This window comes from Gossypium arboreum, chromosome 10 (genome assembly GCF_025698485.1).
Source record: "Gossypium arboreum isolate Shixiya-1 chromosome 10, ASM2569848v2, whole genome shotgun sequence".
NCBI classification, from domain to species: domain Eukaryota; kingdom Viridiplantae; phylum Streptophyta; class Magnoliopsida; order Malvales; family Malvaceae; genus Gossypium; species Gossypium arboreum.
In genome coordinates, this window is record NC_069079.1 from 59,665,936 (window position 1) to 59,686,873 (window position 20,938).

Consider the following 20,938-nt stretch of genomic DNA (forward strand, 5'->3'; position numbering starts at 1 on the left):
TGTAAGGCCAAAGAGCTGATTAAAGAAAGGAGGAAAGTAGCTTTTGAGTCGCGGGATACAAAGAATAGGTAGATGGGGAAGTCACACCATTCCTCATCAAAAATATCAAGAGAGTTCACAACCCGATTGAATGCTTTTGTAGGGTTCTCAAATAGAAACAAAAATAAACAGAACACGGCATTTAGAGCCCAGACTGCTTCTGTAGCGAGTGTCGGTAGTGCTCAGCCAAATAGGCCTGAATGTTCACATTGTGGTAGGTGTCATTTTAGCAAGTGCTGAGGTAATGAAAGGGACTTTTCAAGTATGAATCATTAAAACATTTCATCTGAGATTGTCCTGAAATGGAAGAGAGAGAGAAATAGCAATAAGGGAAGGCAAGTAGTGCTCCTTTGAAGGGTAAATCACAAAAGAACCCTAGAAGTGGGATTAGCTATAGAGGCACGCCAAGAAATGTTGCGGTGAGGTCCGAGGGCAAAGCACCTGCAAGGACTTACACTATTCGTGCCTGAGAAGAGGCAGAGTCTCCAGATGTGATAATGGGTACTTTTTCTATCCATGAAATATCTATTGTTGCTTTAATTGACCTTGGGTCCATCCACTCTTATATTTGTATGGAATTAGTACCTTGAATGAAAATGACAGTAGAGTCTACCCAATTTGTGATAAGAGTTTCCAATCCCTTGGGTAGATATGTGTTGGTAGAACAAGTGCGTAGAAATTGTCCTTTGACGATTAGGGGTCATTGTTTTCCGGCTAACTTGATGTTGTTGCCATTTAATGAATTTGATGTAATATTGGGGTGGATTGGTTGACTTCTTATAGTGTTGTAGTGGACTGTGGGAGAAATATTATTGAGTTGAAATGTGAAGACAGGAATGTTCTTCGAGTTGGGCCAGATGAATTGGATAGTTTGCCTGTAATAGTATCGTCTTTGACTGTTGAGAAATATTTGAGAAAAGGATATAAGGCTTACCTAGCTTTTGTGTTGAATACTCAAGTGTTTGAGTTGAAGATTGAATTGGCACCAGTGGTTTGTGAGTTTACAGACGTGTTTCCGGAGGAATTACCCGGATTACCTCCAGTGAGAGAAGTTTAGTTTGGAATCGAGTTAGTCCCCGGTACGACACCCATCTTGATTGCTCCGTATAGGATGGCTTTTACGGAGTTAAAGGAGTTGAAAGTTCAACTACAAGAGTTAACTGACAAAGGCTTTGCGAGACCCAGCTTTTCCCTGTGGGGTGCTTCGGTGTTCTTTGTGAAAAAGAAAGATGGGTCGATAAGGTTATGCATCGACTATAGACAGCTCAATAAGGTAATAGTAAAGAACAAGTATCCTTTCCCAAGGATCGATGACCTATTTGATCAGTTAAAGGGAGCCACTGTATTTTCCAATATTGACCTGAGGTCAGGATACTACTAGTTAAGGGTGAAAGAAAAAGATGTGGCGAAGACTGCGTTTCAGACAAGATACGGGTGTTATGAATTCCTCGTCAAGCCCTTTGGTTTAACTAATGCCCTGGCGGTGTTTATGGATTTGATGAATCGTATTTTTCAGCTGTATCTGGATAAATTCGTGGTGGTCATTATCGATGACATATTGATTTACTCGCGTGATGAGAGTGAGCACGTGAAACATTTGAAGACTGTATTACAGGCCCTGAGAAACAAACAATTGTATGCCAAGTTCAGTAAGAGTGAATTCTAGCTTAAGGAGGTTGGATTTTTAGGACACATTGTGTCGGGTGACGAGATTAGAGTTGACCTAAGCAAAGTCTCGGCTATTGTTGAATAGAAACCGCCAAAGAATGTGATAGAGGTCCGAAGCTTTTTGGGTTTGGCCAGATCTTATAGAAGTTTTGTTCAAGGGTTTTCTATGATAGCTACCTCGATGACAAGACTGCTTCAAAATGATGTCAAGTTAGAATGGACAGAAAAGTGCCAATAGAGTTTCGAGTAATTAAAGGCTTTGTTGACTGAAGCCCTAGTATTAGTGCAACTGGAGTTGGGTAAGGAATTTCGACGCCTCCTTAAATGGTTTGGGGTGTGTGCTCATGCAAGAAGGCAAGGTTATAGCCTATGCCTCAAGACAGCTAAAGCCAAATGAGAAAAATTACCCGAGGCATGATCTAGAGTTGGCTGCCATCGTGTTTGCATTGAAGATTTGGAGGCACCATTTGTATGGAGAGAAAAGCCAAGTATTCACTGACCAAAAAAGTCTCAAGTATTTGATGACTCAAAAAGGAGTTGAATCTGCGGGCTAGAGCTGATAAAGGATTACGAGTTGGTGATTGACTATTACCCGGGAAAGGCGAATGTAGCCGCCGATGCCTTGAGTAGAAAGTCATTGTTCACTTTGAGAGGCATGAATACTCAGTTGTCTATGTCTAGCGATGGTTTGATCCTAGTAGAGTTGAGAGCTAGACAGACTTTTCTGCAAGAGATCTGCGAGGCTCAGAAAAGTAATAAGGAGTTGCAAGCTAAAATGGCTCAGTGTAAAATGAAAAATAAATCTGAGTTTCATGTTAGTGTCGATGGGTGTTTGATGATCAAAGATAAAGTTTGTGTACCCAAGAGCAACGAGTTGATTTGGAAAATTTTAAACAAGGCACATAGTAGGTGTTTTTCAGTCCACCTGGGCAGTGTAAAAATGTACAACAACCTGAAGAAAATGTACTAGTGGTCAGGGATGAAAAGATATATTTCGGAGTTTGTTTCAAAGTGTCTTGTGTGTTAGCAAGTGAAGGCTGAACACCAAGCACCTTCGAGTCTACTTCAGCCTATCAGAGTCCCCAAGTGGAAGTGGGATAGGATCACTATGGATTTTGTGATGAGTTTGCCGGTAACACTGAAGAAAAAGGATACTATTTGGGTTGCTGTGGATAGGCTAACAAAGTTGGCACATTTTATACCAGTACGTATTGATTACTCTCTTGAAAAACTGGCCAACTTGTATGTTTCTAAGATTGTGAGGCCATATGGAGTGCCTTTGTTGATTGTTTCAGATAGGGACCCAAGATTTACCTCAAGGTTTTGGAAAAAGTTGCAAGAGGGTTTGGGAACAAAATTGAGTTTTAGCACAACATTTTACCCACAAACAGACAGCCAGTTGGAAAGAGTGATTCAGATTTTAGAAGACATGTTGCGGTGTTATGTTCTCGAGTTTCAAGGCAATTGGGAAAGATATTTGCCATTGGTTGAATTCGCCTACAATAACAGTTATCAGACAAGTTTGAAGATGGCGCCTAATGAGGCTTTGTATGGGCAAATGTGTCGAATGCCCTTATATTGGATTGAGCTGAGAAAGGGTCAGATTCAAGGGGTCAATTTAATCAAAGAGACTGAAGTGAAAGTTAAAGTGATCCATGACTGTTTGAAGGCCGCCTCGGATAGACAGAAATCCTATGCGATTTGAAACGAAAGAAAATTGAGTTTCAAGTCGACGATAAGGTATTTCTGAAAGTGTCCCCGTAGAGGAAAGTCCTCAGATTTGGTAGAAGAGGCAAGTTGAGTCCTTTTTTCATAGGACCATATGAGGTTATCGAGAAAGTGGGGCCGGTTGCCTATTGATTGGATTTGTCGTCCGAATTGGAAAGGATTAACGACATGTTTCATGTTTCCATGTTACTTCGATATAGATCAGACCCTTCGCATGTGATTAAGCCAATAGAGGTTGAGGTTCTACCAGATATGACTTATGGCGAAGAGTCGGTCAAGATATTGGCTCGGGAAGTAAAACAGTTAAGAAATAAGAGTATTACACTTGTGACAATTTTGTGGCATAGACATGGAGTTGAGGAAGCCACATGGGAACCCAAGAAGACTATGAGAGATCAGTACCCAAACTTATTCGCGGGTAAGATTTTCGAGGACGAAAATCCCAAAGGGCGAGAAATGTAACAACTCGAGTTTGGGGCAAGTTGGGATAGTAGTATCGGACCACAAATCCAAAGTTTAATAAATTATTTTATTATTATTTTGGAGTCATTGTGTGTTTATATTAGTGTATAAAAAAATTGGTGGGTTAATTTTAAAGTTTGTGAGCTCAATTGGGAAAAAAGACTGAATCGCCTGAAATGCAAAAGTCCTAAATTGATAGCTAAAGGTTTCAAATAGCTAGAGAATAAAAATTGAAGGTCTTTAAAGGGCAACTAGACCCTATTGTGATATTTTGGTCAGCCATGGGAGGTAAAAATGTTGAAAAGTCAACATTAGGTATGTTGATGACATAAGGTGTAATATAATAATACCCTAAGTGCCTAGCCTTCATCTTTTTAATCTATTCTTCCTTCTCAACCGAAATTTTCAGCAAGAAATGGGGTTTTAAGAGCTTGAAATTTCAACAACTTTAAGCCTTCACAAGTAAGTGATTTTTATGGCTTTTCTTGAATATTTTTGTACTTTTGAGACCCTTGAAGCATAAGCTTTAAAATGAGGGTACTATTTTTGCAAAATGATTAAGAGTTTAGTGTTTTTCCATGAAAGGAGTGGTAATGTTTGCTGAGTTTTTATGGAAGATAATGAGTCTTAGGTGTCTTATAAACAACTTTTACGAAAGGTGTTAGCATGAAAACACCGAAAAGGACTATTTTGAATAAGTTGTAAAATAGATGATAAGTGTGTGAAATAGTGGGAATTCGGAGTTGCTATACGAGTAGAAAGGGTTCGGCTAGGCTTGAGGTGTGAAGAAATTCAATAAAAAAATCAATTTTTGGGCTTAGGGGTAAAATGGTCATTTTGTAAAAGTTTAGGGCCAAATTGGTCATTTTGCCCAATTATGAATTGTAGAGGGCCTAGATTGATAAAGTGACTAAATAAGTCATTTTTTCATTATAGATCAAGAAATACCGAATCCAAATCTGGACCGAGGGAAAGCCAAGCAAATCGACTAAATCGACTAAATCGACTAGTCACCACATTTTATAATCCGAGGTAGGTTGTAGGTAAATAATACAACTACAATGTTAATATATGTGTTGAATTATATTTGAGATTAATATAGCATGAATTGCTTGATTGTGGAATTGATAAAGCATAATGGTAATAGAGATAGTAGAGTTCTCATTTGAACCTAGCAAATAAATCAGATATTCATGTCATAACATATGGGTTATTGTGAGCTAGAGTAAGACATGTTTGGACATGCATCGGCCACATTATAAGAGCCAATGTAAGGCCATGTCTGGGACATGGCATCGGCATTGAGACAAGTGTAGTGTAAGACATATTTGGGACATGCATCGGCCTCGAGACATAAGCCAGTGTAAGACATGTTTGGGACATGCATCGGCTATGAGAGGTGTCAGTGTAAGACCATTTCTAGGACATGGCATCGGCACAAATATGCTAGAGCTTGTGAAAGACCATGTCTGGGACATGGCATCAACACCTGCACCCATGTGTGAGGCTAAATGAGTATCTGATAATGTTCTAAATAGTACAACGGTAAATGTATGATTTCAAGTTAACAAGGAAAGTATAACCTTGTTGTGAGTGACACAGGTACCTATTTGGTATGTATGAAATGTGAGCTCAATATATGCTATATGAGGTGTATTGACTATTGATGAGTAATTTTTGCTTATGCCACATGTGTATTATGATACTTGTTGATGTATGTCAAAGTTATGTTGTATAATTATTTATGTGCAACTTACTAAGCTTTGTGCTTACTCCCTCTCTTTTTCCTTTTTCTTATAGTGCTATCTATCTAGCTCAAGGATCAACGAAAGTCAGAGATATTGATCACACTATCAATCGATACATTCGGTATAGTTTGATTTATACTTTTGAATATGGGATATATAGGGAACTAGACCTATGTTTTGTGTCTTTATAAGTTTGGCCAAATGTGTTGGTTTGGGATAAATCCCTCATTTTGTATTAAGCCTTGAATGATGGCTAACATTCATTTTGATTTATATACAAAGATGTTATTTTCATAGATGAGTACAATGCACACTTGGAATGTTGTTTATTGTGGCTAAATTGGTTGCACGAGATATCCTTGTTTTGGTTTTGGTTCGTAATGTGTAGGCAGTGTAAATAAGGGTGGCAAAGAGGCTTGGTAATTAGCCTTATATTGTCGACATGGGTAGGCACACGGGTGTGTGTCTAGGCCTTGTGTGAATGTGATGGACATGGCCTAGCACAAGGGCGTGTGCCTTGGCCGTGTGACATTTTGGGGTGCTGACGTTAGAAACAGAATGTCCATGTTTCTACACACGGGCTTGGACACGAGCGTGTCCAGGTCGTGTGAAGCACACAGGCTAAGGACACAGGCATGTGCCAGGCCGTGTGAAAACCCCTATAGGTGTGCAATTAGAATTAATTCCACACCGGTGGAGGACATGGGTGTGTCCCTATATTGCTTAGGCCGTGTGAGCCACATGGGTCATCAACACGCCCATGTTGAAAAAGGCCACATAGACATGTTGTCCTTCCACACGGGTGTGTGTCTTGTTTTAGAGTTGAATTTTCTATATATGGGTCAAGGGCTCGGGTTGATCTCGAATATTTCCCAATGGTTGATTAGGGGCTCGTAGGCCCATCATAAAAGGTTTAAAGTAGAAATTGAAAAAAAAAGTTTTAAATTGGACCTAGTCTGGGTGACTTGTGAAAAGTTGAGTGCATGAGATCGAGTTAAGTAATGCCTCGTATTTTGCTCTGGCATGGGCTACGGGTATGGGGTGTTACATACCTTGTTTTGACTTCAGACACAGGTAAGGGATGTTATAGACGTCATCTCTATCTTAACAAAACAATTTTGTTAGAGTCGGGAGATATCACACTATCATGAATAGTAATATGACATGTATTGCTAGACTCACATACGCTAGGTTAGTCCAAGAATCGACTAAACCATAGCTCTCATACCACTAAATGAAACACCCTTTACCCGTATTCGATGCCGGAACAGGGTACGAGGCGTTACCAGACATAAACTAGCACAATCATACCAAACTGATACTTGAATTTTTGATCAAATTTAAAACTTTTCCTTCACATGCATATCATCCTTTATATGGGTCCTCGAGGCCCAAAACATACAATGGATGCGGTTCGTGACTATATTTAGAACTTTCAGAACTTTCATATTACATAGAAAATTTTCTTATTTTGGAGGGTTACACACCCCTATGGGTAGGCCGTGTGATCTCACACACCCATGTGGCTTGGGACATGCCCGTCTCCTCAGCCCGTGTAACTCTCTCTTTATGACGTCATCAGTAAAAATAGGGTCACACAGCCAAATCACACGCCTATGTGCTAAGGTCGTGTTCTTCACACAGCTGAGACACACGGTCGTGTCTTTGCTCGTGTGTTTACTACTGGGTATTCTGTTTTACCTAATTGGGTGAAGGGGACATAGGGCCGGATCACACGCCAATGAGGCTGACCATGTGTCACATATAGCCTAGACACACGCCTGTGTATCTACTCGTATGGACAATTTCAAGGCCATTTTCCAAGCCATTTGCCACCCTCTTATGCCCACATATACACAGACATCATACTTAGTCATTCAACAACATAACTACTTGACCACATTTAAGCATCACTCATCAAGCAAAATTATACCACCTCATAAGACATTGACATACACGTGAATAATAATAAAATCAACATAAGCGATCCTTCATGGCTATATATACAAATTGGAGTATCAAATCATCATAAACCAATACATATGGCTAAATAATATAACACATAAACAAAGTAACTTATTCCCTATACATGCCATAAGCTTAAGAGGTTTGTATTCACTTTTATGCCACAATGATAATTTGATAGTGTGATAGCATCTCCAGCCATCTCCAACCCGAGCTAGCTTAGTGACCCTATAGGACATAGGAAAAAGAGGGGGTAAGCTATATAGCTGAGTAAGTCCGTATGAAAATAATGAGCAATTATTAACATGCTTCTACTAATTCTCACAATATGATCTCAAGGTAATACAAGCATAATTGCACTTTTTACTTATGTTCATGTCAAGCTATTTTCTCGAGTCATAGTCACCAAATTATTTATAACTGGAGTTATAGAACTCCAATTAAGATCCGCTAATTTTTCCCGAAAATAGACTTGCATATATTGTTACCATAAAATTTTCAGAATTTTGGTTTAGCCAATAAGTACAGTTTATTCTTCATAGTCATCCCTGCTTTGCTGTCCGATAGTTCTGACCCCTCTTCACTAAAAATTAATTATCTCCTCTTACAGGATTTGGAAGATTTTTCTATTTGTTTCCCTTGAAAATAGACTTATTAAGGACTCTAGGAATATAAATTATAACCCATAATTATTTTCGTATAATTTTTAATGACTTTTCATATTCATAACAAGGGAACCTGAAATCATTCTAACCTTCTCTCACAAAAATTCAATTATCTCATACTATGAATTTGTTTTGCTTACACAGTTTCTTCTATGTGAAAATGGGCTCAATAAGCTTTAATTTTATATTTATTTACCCTCTAATTCAATTTCCACAATTTTTGGTGGATTTTCAAATTCGGACTGCTGCTACTGCCCATGACTATTTTAGTACACATTATTTTTGTACATTCACATTTCCAAGCATAAGCTTAACATCATTCAAATGTCCAAAAGCTCTTATCTATCTATACATTCATAACCATTTTTAATAGGCATTTATGCCGATCCTTTCCTATTTTTGTTATTCATTGAACCACAAAATTAAAGGAATAAACACATAGTATCTCAATTCGATTTGGCTTAAAAGTTTTACACATGATCATCAGTAAAACTTACCATATATTTATATCTCATGAACATAGACCCATAACCAAAAGGTCATCACAAAATCATTCTCATAAACATGACTTTCTTATTTGCATCCTTACTAAAGGTGCATCTTAAATCGAATCATTTCTTGGGAGTTTTGCGTACATACCTGCACTACTTCATGACATAATCATTCCTTATCACAAATTTGATATAATCTTTGAATTACCTGTTGAACCACTTGGAATACTAAAGGACATTCAGAATCATCATGCACCAAATAGAGTGCCAAAGCCATGTCCCGGACATGGTCTTACATGGATCCACATATCGATGCCATATCTCGAATATGGTCTTATACGAAATCTCATATTAGTGGCGATGCCATGTCCCAGACATGGTCTTACACTAGCACACATATCAATGCCGATGACATGTCCCAGACGTGGTCTTACATTGGCTCACATATCAACACCGATGCCATATCCCAGACATGGTCTTACACTGGCTCACATATCAACGCTGATGCCATGTCCTAGACATGGTCTTACACAGGATCTCATTAAACATGGTGTCATGATATCCGAATCCTAAGCATTCCTCAGGGTTCCCTGGATCTTCTGAGATCCAAAGCTATCATCAAGTTTCCATTGAATCATCACAAGCCAATTTCATTGGGGCATACATACATGTATCTTATAATATCAAATATTAAACACATAGTAATGGAATTGTTGAATTACTTACACACATATCGATGCCAATGCCATGTCCCAAACATGGTCTTACATGGGATATCGTATCGGTGCTGATGCCATGTCCTAGACATGGTCTTATACGGGACCTTATCTCGATGCCGATGCCATATCCCAGATATGGTCTTATACGGGGTCTTATATCGATGTTGATGCCATGTCCTAGACATGGTTTTACACGTGACCTTATCTTGAAATTTTGTCGAATGCCATCAAATCATCGTGAATCCATTTCATAAAGACAAATACATATACATATACATTTCATATAATATTTAAACATTAGACATATAATAATAACAGCATGTTGCATTATTTTCATACAAACTTACCTCGATACCAAAAATCCGTCAAATGTGCGTTTCCCCCCGTTCTTGGTCCAAACCTCATTTTCTTTGATCTAAAACATCACATTTAACTTATTTATTAGTCACATTATTCAATGTGATTCAAAAATCACATTATCGCAGATTTATGTTTCTGCCCTGAACTTTGTCATATTTATACTTTTGCCCCTAGGCTCGTAAAATGGCTTTTATTCAATTTCTTTGCACTTTAAGCCTAAATGAATCATTTTCATAACTATAGCAGCCCACAATTTCCACTAAATCACACTTTTATGACAAATTTTATAACTTTTACAAATAGGCCCTTTTATGCATTTTCACCAAAAATCACTTAGTAAACGTCGTTTCTCTAACATCAAACATACATATTCCTCCATTAAATATCAAATTACACACATGTCACACATGGGTAAATTTTTAAACATGAACCTTAACTCAAAATAAGGCTAGAAATAGGTAGATCATGCTTCAAGGATCTGAAAAACGTGAAAATCATTAAAAATGAGGCAAGAACGAACTTACTATTAAGCTTGGAAAGCTTGAACAAAATCCTAGCCATGGCTTCCATGCAAATTTTGGCCAAAGGTTGAAGATGAGCATAAATTTTGTAACACCCCAAACTCAGCCTAGAGATTATGGCCGAATCTGGCGTGTTACATTAAAATGCTCTGTAACACCCGGAGCCCGAGACCATCGCCGGTGTCGGACGCGAGGGGTTGACGAGCTAAATCCTCGAAAAGTACCGACCAATTTGGCATTTCCAGACAGGCTGGAAAACTGCGTCACTGTCGTCTTAAAAATCATATCTCGAGTTTCAAAACTCGGAAACTGATTCCGTAAATTTTCCCTGAATTTAGACTCATATATCCTTCCATGGATTTATTTCTAGAATTTTTGGTTGGGCCAATTGGTACAGTTTATTAGTTAAAGTCACCCATGTTACAGGGATCGACTGCTCTGACCTTCGCGCGTTACAACTTGAATATCTCTCTGTACAGGGCTTTAATACTGGTACCATTTGTTTCTAATGAAACTAGACTCAAAATGAAATCTGCACATATAAGGCATGACTTCCAATTATTTCTGGATAATTTATAGAAAATTTTTAAAGTCGTGACAGGGGACCCAGAAACCGTTCTGGCCCTGTCTCACAATAACTTTAATAACTCTTAACAAGTAACTCCTATGACCGTTTCGTTTCTTCCATATGAAAGTAGACTCATCAAGGTTCTTTTACATAACTTATTCACTATTTAATACCATTCCTAAAAATTTTTGTGATTTTTCAAAACCACACCACTGCTGTTGCCAGCATCTGTTTTCAAGGTAACCTTTACCTATTTCATGATTTCCACGATTCAATTGGCCCTTTTTGCATACATAGCACAAGTGTGATCATGATTAACCATTCCAATGGCTAATCTTTTCAAAACCATTCCATACCCCATAATGATCATCATACAAACGATTATAGAATCATACTAACAACGTATCTAAGCCATTTTCGCATGGCTATCCAAGCTTACATAAAACCGAAAGGTACATGACCTTCTACAATAGGGTAGTCCTATACATGCCATTTCAAAGTTCAACCAAAATTATACCCAAAAATGGAGGCTTTGATAGTGTAGATGACTTCGACTTTAATGATCCCGAATCCGATCGCTAACGAGCAAAATCTATAAAACAGAGAGCCAAAGCAACGGGGTAAGCATTTTTATGCTTAGTAAGTCTCAAGCAATAAAATCAGCTTTAACTAAAGCATTACATTCACATAGCCAAATGAATCATTTCATTAATACACATTCACATAATCATACTTACTTCACACTTCATCATTGTATACTTTCACAAGATATCAACCAATTCAATAGCTGAAAATTCGTTAGTCGATTGAACGAATGTTACTCAAACATATCGACTTTTCCAATGCACATATAAACATACCTTTTCCTTTGGGATTTTCGAGCGTACTAATTAAATTTATTACAGCAACCAACGCTCACCTTTAGCCCAAGCTTCTTCGGAATACAACCGGATATAACCACATGCACGAATGCCTTCGGGTCTTAGCCCGGATAGAACGACTTGCACAAATGCCTTGGTATTAGCCCGATTTAACAACTTGCACGAATGCCTTGGTCTTAGCCCGAAGTGGTCACTAGCACAATGGCCTTCGGGTCTTAACCCGGATATAATTACTAGCATAAATGTCTTCGGGACTTAGCCCGGATATCATTCAATTGCTCATGCACACACATACATCAATAATCATTACACATCCATGTTTCATTTTCGTTACTAAGGCTCAAACACAAACATATCACTTGCATAATCGCCTTCGGGACTTAGCCCGGTATCATTCAAATACTCATACACACATAAATCAATAATCATTACACATCCCTATTTCATTTCACATAATTGAGTAGGGTCATTTCTTGAGGACTTACCTCGGATGTTGTCGAACAACTTCGACGGCTAATCGATCACTTTTTCCTTCCCCTTATCCAATTGTGGCCCTCTAAGCTCTTGAGCTAATTCAAACAAATTCAATTCATTAAAGTCTCGCTTGCTAGCCTTGGCCGAATACACATATCATTGACTCAACATCACATAACTAAGCACTTTAGTCCATTTTCTTTAATTACGCACACATTCGGCCTTAGCTCACAACAAGGTAGCCGATTACCTAAGTCAAGAATAGGCATCATTAAGCTTGCCTCTAACCGAATGCATGCACAATAATTCCCCTCATGTGGCCGATTATACTTAGTCATACTTGCACAAAATCAACAATAAATTGCAAGATTTTCACATCTTATGTGTACTAGGCCGATTGTACATGCAAATTTCACAACATTCTTCAACGAATTTCTTCTTTAAACAACATATTTATCACTTTCTTCAATATCAAAATATCATGTGCAATCGTATATACACATATAGGTGCAAGGCCGAATTTCAAGGTGTCCATAGCCATCCAAAACACAAATTTTAACTAACATGCAAGAAGCATGAACCATGCTCATGAATGCATCATGGTAGAATATATCACAATCATGCCCTTTCAACTTCAATCATGGTTAAACAAAAAGAAAACTCAATGTCTTACTCAAGATGGCTACAAAGAAATTTCAAAAGTAGACAATCCATCATTGCATGCATCATTTGCAAGCTTCACATTTAGCATGCAATGGCTTTAACACAATAACAACTTTGGCCAAATACCATTCCCGTGGCATAACAAGGATTTGAACCATGGCTAACATGAACATCAAGTTAGCAACTAAAACATGCATGAAACTCATAACACAACCTCATACATACCTTACTCTTGATGCAAGTTTAGCCAAATTTCCTTCTAGATCTCTTCTAAACAAAGAAAATGAAGCAAAAATCTCTTCTTCCTCTTAGTATTTTCGGCCAAAAAGGAGAGAACAAGGATGAACAAAATTTTTTTGTTTTCTTTCTTAGTTGCACGGCAATGGGGGGCATCCATGCTCATCTTTTTTTTTGTTCATTTCTTTAATGCTAATTCTTATTTTATTTTTTCATACATAACTCACTAACCAAACATGTTGGAAACATGTTTCCTTGCCCATCAACACCTACCTTGGCCGGCCACTATGCTTCTTTTGGGGAAATTTGACATGCAAATCCCTTATTTTTGCATGCATGATCAACTAGTCATCCCACATCTTCCCATCATACTTTCAAAGTTTACTACTAGGCCCTTTCTAGTGAAATTCACATTTATAACACTAAATCAAATCATCAAAAATGTCACACACAATTTAACACATATCATAGGCATCAAAATAAATTTTAAATTATTTGTATGCCTCGGTTTTGTGGTCTCGAAACCACATTCCGACTAGGGTCAATTTTGGGCTGTCACAACTCTCCCCCACTTAAGAAATTTTTGTCCCCGAAAATCTTACCGGTAAATAGGGTTGGGTATCGCTCTTTCATAGAGTTCTCGGTTTCCCAAGTAGCTTCTTCTATCCCGTGTTTGAGCCATAACACTTTCACTAGCGGAACCCGCTTGTTTCGCAACTCTTTCACTTCACGTGATAGGATACGAATCGGTTCTTCCTCATAACTCATATTGGCTTGAATTTCAACCTCCGATGGACTAATCACGTGCGATGGATCAGATCTATAGCGTCGAAGCATCGAAACATGAAAGACATCGTGAATCTTTTCGAGTTCAGGGGGCAAAATCAGACGATATGCCACTGGACCGACTCGCTCGGATATCCCATATGGTCCAATGAACCTCGAGCTCAACTTGCCCTTACGGCCGAATCTGAGTATCTTTTTCCAAGGCGAAACTTTGAGAAACACTTTATCTCCCACCTGATACTCGATGTCCTTACACTTCAGATCCGCGTACGACTTCTGACGATCGGAGGCTATCTTCGACTTTCACGGATTACTTTCACTTTCATTCAGATCTCTAATCAAATCCACCGAAAATTTTGCTTTCACCGAGCTCAGTCCAAAACAATGGTGTACGACATTTACGACCGTACAAAGCCTCGTAAGGTGCCATCCTAATACTTGATTGAAAACTATTGTTATAAGCGAATTCAATCAAAGGCAAATACCGTTCCCATGAACCACTGAACTCGAGGATGCAACATCTCAACATATCCTCAAGTATCTGAATTATCCGCTCGGATTGACCATCGGTTTGGGGGTGAAAGGCGCTGCTGAAATGCAACTTGGTACCCAAAGCTTCTTGCAACTTCTTCCAAAATTGCGAGGTAAATCTCGGATCTCTATCCGACACGATAGAAATAGGCACCCCGTGTAATCTCACAATCTGAGAACGTACAATTCGGCTAATTTGTCCATTGAAAAATCCGTGCGTCTGGGGGACAAAGTGAGCCGACTTAGTCAATCTATCTACAACGACCCAAATCGCATCCTTCTTACTCATCGACAATGGCGGTCCGGATCACGAAGTCCATTGTGACTCGATCCCATTTCCACTCGGTATCGTGATCGGTGAAGTAATCCTCAAGGCACTTGATGTTTCGCTTTCACTTGTTGACATATTAAACACCTCAAACAAAGTCGAGATGTCTCGTTTCATACCATGCCACCAAAACCGACGTTTCAAATCGTTGTACATCTTCGTACTCCCGGGTGGATTGCCATTTGGCTATAATGGGCTTCGTTGAAATTATCGAAATAAGTTTCAATTCTTTGGAACACAGACGACTTCGAACCTCAAACAATCGTCATCATCGATCTGAAACTCCGATTCCTTGTTCGAACACACTCGCCCGTTTGCAACCAACTAATCGTCGACCTTCCGAGCCTCACAAATTTGATGTATCAATAATGGTTTGGCTTTCAATTCAGCTACTAACACGTTGTCGGATCGAGCGGACAAGTGCACATTCATCGCTCAGAAGCGAATAATGATTTACGACTCAAGGCATCCGCAACCACATTCGCCTTTCCGGGTGATAGTCAATGACCACTCATAATCCTTTAACAGCTCGAGCCAACGTCTTTGTCGCAGATTTAAGTCTCTTTGGGTCATCAAATATTTGAGACTTTTGTGATCCGAGTACACATGGCACCTCTCACCAAATAAGTAATGTCGCCAAATCTTTAAGGCGAATACGATGGCAGCCAATTCGAGATCATGGGTCGGATAATTTTTCTCATGTGGCTTTAATTGCCTCAACGCATAGGCCACAACTCGACCTTCTTGCATCAATACACAACCTAACCCAAGTAGGGAGGCGTCACTATAGATGACAAACTCTTTGCCGATTCGGGTTGCACTAGAATTGGGGCTTCATCAAATAAGTTTTCGATTGATCGAAACTCTTGACATTTCTCCGTCCATTCGAACTTAACATCCTTTTGGAGTAGCCGTCATTTGCGTGGCTATCGTTGAGAAACCTTTACAAATCGTCGGTAATAACCAAGAAGCCCAAAAAGCTCGAACCTCGGTAATATTTCTGAGGCTTCCAGTTAAGTATGGCTGAAATTTTGTTCGGTCGACTCGAATGCCGATGCGAGATATCACATGAGCCAAGAAGCTAACCTCTCTTAACCGAACTCACACTTGCTGAACTTAGCATATAATTGCTTATCCGTAGAATTTGCAAGACTAACCTCGGTGTTCAGCATGTTCGGTCTCATTTCTTGAATAGACCAAGATGTCATCAATGAATACGACTACGAACCGATCTAAATATGGTCGAAGATTCGATTCATCAAATCCATAAATACCGCAGGGCATTAGTAAGTCCAAACGGCATCACTAGAAACTCGTAGTGACCATATCTCGCTCAAGGCGTCTTGGTACGTCGAATCTCGAATTCGCAATTGATAATAGCCCGATCTCAAATCTATTTTCGAGAACACCGAGGCTCCTTCAGTTGATCGAACAAGTCATCAATACGCTGAACGGATATTTGTTCTTTATCGCCGCTTTATTAAGTCGACGATAGTCGATGCACAACCTCATGGTCCCATCCTTCTTTTCACAAACAACACCGGCGCACCCAAGGCGAAAAACTTCGGGCGGCAAAACCTCTATCCACCAATTCTTGCAATCGAGCTTTCAACTCCTTTAATTCCATCGGTTGCCATACGATACGGAGCTATCGAAATTGGAGTGGTACCGGTACCAATTCGATGCCAAACTCTATTTCCGAACAGTGGTAAACCCGCAATTCTTCAGGAAAACATCCGGGTATTCACAAACCATCGCAGCGATTCGGGTTTCTTTTCGACTCCTTGTCATCGAGCACATACGCAAGGTACGCCGCACCCTTTTCTTACATATTTCCGGCCAACATTGCGATATTACACCGGCAACCCTTTAAGTCCGTAGACTCAACCCGAATTATCTCGTTATTCGCGCACCTCGGATCGATAGTCTTGCTTTTGCAATTTACAACCGCATCTTGCATGGTCAACCAATCCAAACCAAGAATAATGTTGAATTCATCGAACGGCAAAAGCATCAAGTCCGCGGAAAACAAGAACCTCGGAATACTAGGGGACTTTTCTTGCACACTTTGTTGACAAGCACGTAACGACCCAAGGGTTTGACACCGAATTACAAACTCGAGACTCAATAGGCAAAGTCTTCTTTGGATGCTAAGGTTTCACATATATAAGAATGAGTAGAACCGGGGTCAATCAAAGCAATCACATTAGTATCGAAAAGAGTGAAAGTACCGGTAATAACATCGGTGAGGCAAGATCCTCGCGTCGCGTATGGCATAAGTCCTAGCAGAGTCGAGCCTTGGGTCTCGTTGTAGCATCTCTCGACCCTCTCGACCGCCACTAGTATTGCCGCATTTACGGATGGCCTACCTCAGCGATGGTAGCACCGGGTTTCCACTTCGACTTACATTTTGTTCAAGCAACCTCGGCAGATCCTTGATAAAGTGGTCACCGATCCACACTTATAGCAGAGCGATCACGGAACCTACAGCTCCCGAATGCCATTTGCCACAATGCGAACCTCCGCTCTCTCTCGGGATCATTTCCACCGCGGCGATCGAAGTGACTCGTGTGGTCACGGGAGGTCGACCATGATCTCGTCCGAAAAAAGCCCGAGCGCCTCTAGACCGGCTCACATCATCTCGAAATCTCTTGGATGCTGTTGAAGAGACTTTCCGAGGACCTTTTGAATTCTCCGGTTCCCACATCAACTTTTGTTTCTCCTTCCTAAGCTCTTGACTTTACAAGATCGCTCAACAAGTACTACGAACTCTTGTATTTCGAGAATGCCAACGAACATCCTTATATCATCATTCAGCCCATCCTCGAGCGTTTACATAATAGCTTCGGACGAAATGCATTCTCGCGTGTCTGGCTAAGCCTCACAAATTTTCGTTCGTGAGTCGAATCGACATAGAGCCTTGCTTAAGATCAAGAAATTCCTTTAAACTTCGGTCGATGAATCTCGATGATATACTTTTTGAACTCGGTTTGAAAGAACTCCCAAGTCACTTGCTCTCTAGGCACCACGAAGTCGAGTACTCCACCAATAGTAGGCGGAATCACGTAACAAGGAGATGGTACACTTTAAGCACTCATCGGTGTACAAGATAGCTCATCGAGCACCCGGATAGTGTTGTCCAACCAAAATTCAGCTTGCTTGGCATCGTCATCATCCGTAGCTTTAAATTCAGTGGCCCCATGTTTTGAATCCTATCGATGGGGCTTACTTGACCTTATTTGATCGATTCTGGAGGTATTGTAGGTCTTGGGTTGCATTTGTCGGGAATGGAGGTTGTGGAACAGTAGTGTTAGTTCGAATGTATTGGTTAAACCAATCATTCATCACACTATAAAAGGCTTGCCTAGCCTCATCATTCGGATTGCTGGCCATAGGTTGAGAGTCCGCCGCTTGTCCCTTGCGCGGAGCAGCGCCACACTCTCCACATCATCACTATTGCTCGGTTGGGATCGGGATCCATTGCTATAAACAAACACAAAGTCAAATTGTCGTAAATCACCACACTATCAATTCATCATTTAATGGCATGTATAGCTAGACCCCAAACATATCACGGTAGTCCTAGAATCGACTAAACCGTAGCTCTGATACCAATAAAATTGTAACACCCCGAGCCCGAGACCATCGCCGGTGTCGGACGCGAGGGGTTGACGAGCTAAATCCTCGAAAAGTACCGACCAATTTGGCATTTCCAGACAGGCTGGAAAACTGCATCACTGTCGCCTTAAAAATCATATCTCGAGTTTCAAAACTCGGAAACTGATTCCGTAAATTTTCCCTGAATTTAGACTCATATACCCTTCCATGGATTTATTTCTAGAATTTTTGGTCGGGCCAATTGGTACAGTTTATTAGTTAAAGTCACCCATGTTACAGGGATCGACAGCTCTGATCTTCGCGCGTTACAACTTGAATATCTCTCTGTACAGGGCTTTAATACTGGTGCCGTTTGTTTCTAATGAAAATAGACTCAAAATGGAATCTGCACATATAAGGCATGACTTCTAATTCTTTCTGGATAATTTATAGAAAATTTTTAAAGTCGCGACAGGGGACCCAGAAACCGTTCTGGCCCTGTCTCACAATAACTTTAATAACTCTTAACAAGTAACTCCTATGACCGTTTCGTTTCTTCCATATGAAAGTAGACTCATCAAGGTTCTTTTACATAACTTATTCACTATTTAATACCATTCCTACAAATTTTGGTGATTTTTCAAAACCACACCACTGCTGCTGCCAGCATCTGTTTTCAAGGTAACCTTTACCTATTTCATGATTTCCACGATTCAATTGGCCCTTTTGCATACATAGCACAAGTGTGATCATGATTAACCATTCCAATGGCTAATCTTTTCAAAACCATTCCATACCCCATAATGATCATCATACAAACGATTATAGAATCATACTAACAACGTATCTAAGCCATTTTCGCATGGCTATCCAAGCTTACATAAAACCGAAAGGTACATGACCTTCTACAATAGGGTAGTCCTATACATGCCATTTCAAAGTTCAACCAAAATTATACCCAAAATGGAGGCTTTGATAGTGTAGATGACTTCGACTTTAATGATCCCGAATCCGATCGCTAACGAGCAAAATCTATAAAACAGAGAGCCAAAGCAACGGGTAAGCATTTTATGCTTAGTAAGTCTCAAGCAATAAAATCAGCTTTAACTAAAGCATTACATTCACATAGCCAAATGAATCATTTCATTAATACACATTCACATAATCATACTTACTTCACACTTCATCATTGTATACTTTCACAAGATATCAACCAATTCAATAGCTGAAAATTCGTTAGTCGATTGAACGAATGTTACTCAAACATATCGACTTTTCCAATGCACATATAAACATACCTTTTCCTTTGGGCTTTTCGAGCGTACTAATTAAATTTATTACAGCAACCAACGCTCACCTTCAGCCCAAGCTTCTTTGGAATACAACCGGATATAACCACATGCACGAATGCCTTCGGGTCTTAGCCCGGATAGAACGACTTGCACAAATTCCTTCGGGTATTAGCCCGGATTTAACAACTTGCACGAATGCCTTCGGGTCTTAGCCCGGATGTGGTCACTAGCACAATGGCCTTGGTCTTAACCGGATATAATTACTAGCATAAATGTCTTGGGACTCAGCCGAATATCATTCAATTGCTCATGCACACACATACATCAATAATCATTACACATCCATGTTTCATTTTCGTTACTAAGGCTCAAACACAAACATATCACTTGCATAATCGCCTTGGGACTTAGCCCGTATCATTCAAATACTCATACACACATAAATCAATAATCATTACACATCCCTATTTCATTTCACGAATTGAGTAGGGTCATTTCTTGAGGACTTACCTCGGATGTTATCGAGCAACTTCGACGGCTAATCGATCACTTTTTCCTTCCCTTATCCAATTGTGGCCCTCTAAGCTCTTGAGCTAATTCAAACAAATTCAATTCATTAAAGTCTCGCTTGCTAGCCTTGGCGAATACACATATCATTGACTCAACATCACATAACTAAGCACTTTAGTCCATTTTCTTTAATTACGCACACATTCGGCCTTAGCTCACAACAAGGTAGCCGATTACCTAAGTCAAGAATAGGCATCATTAAGCTTGCCTCTAACCGAATGCATGCACAATAATTCCCCTCATGTGGCCGATTATACTTAGTCATACTTGCACAAAATCAACAATAAATTGCAAGATTTTCACATCTTATGTGTACTAGGCCGATTGTACATGCAAATTTCACAACATTCTTCAACGAATTTCTTCTTTAAACAACATATTTATCACTTTCTTCATAATCAAAATATCATGTGCAATTGTATATACACATATAGGTGCAAGGCCGAATTTCAAGGTGTCCATAGCCATCCAAAACACAAATTTTAACTAACATGCAAGAAGCATGAACCATGCTCATGAATGCATCATGGCCGAATATATCACAATCATGCCCCTTTCAACTTCAATCATGGTTAAACAAAAAGAAAACTCAATGTCTTACTCAAGATGGCTACAAAGAAATTTCAAAAGTAGACAATCCATCAT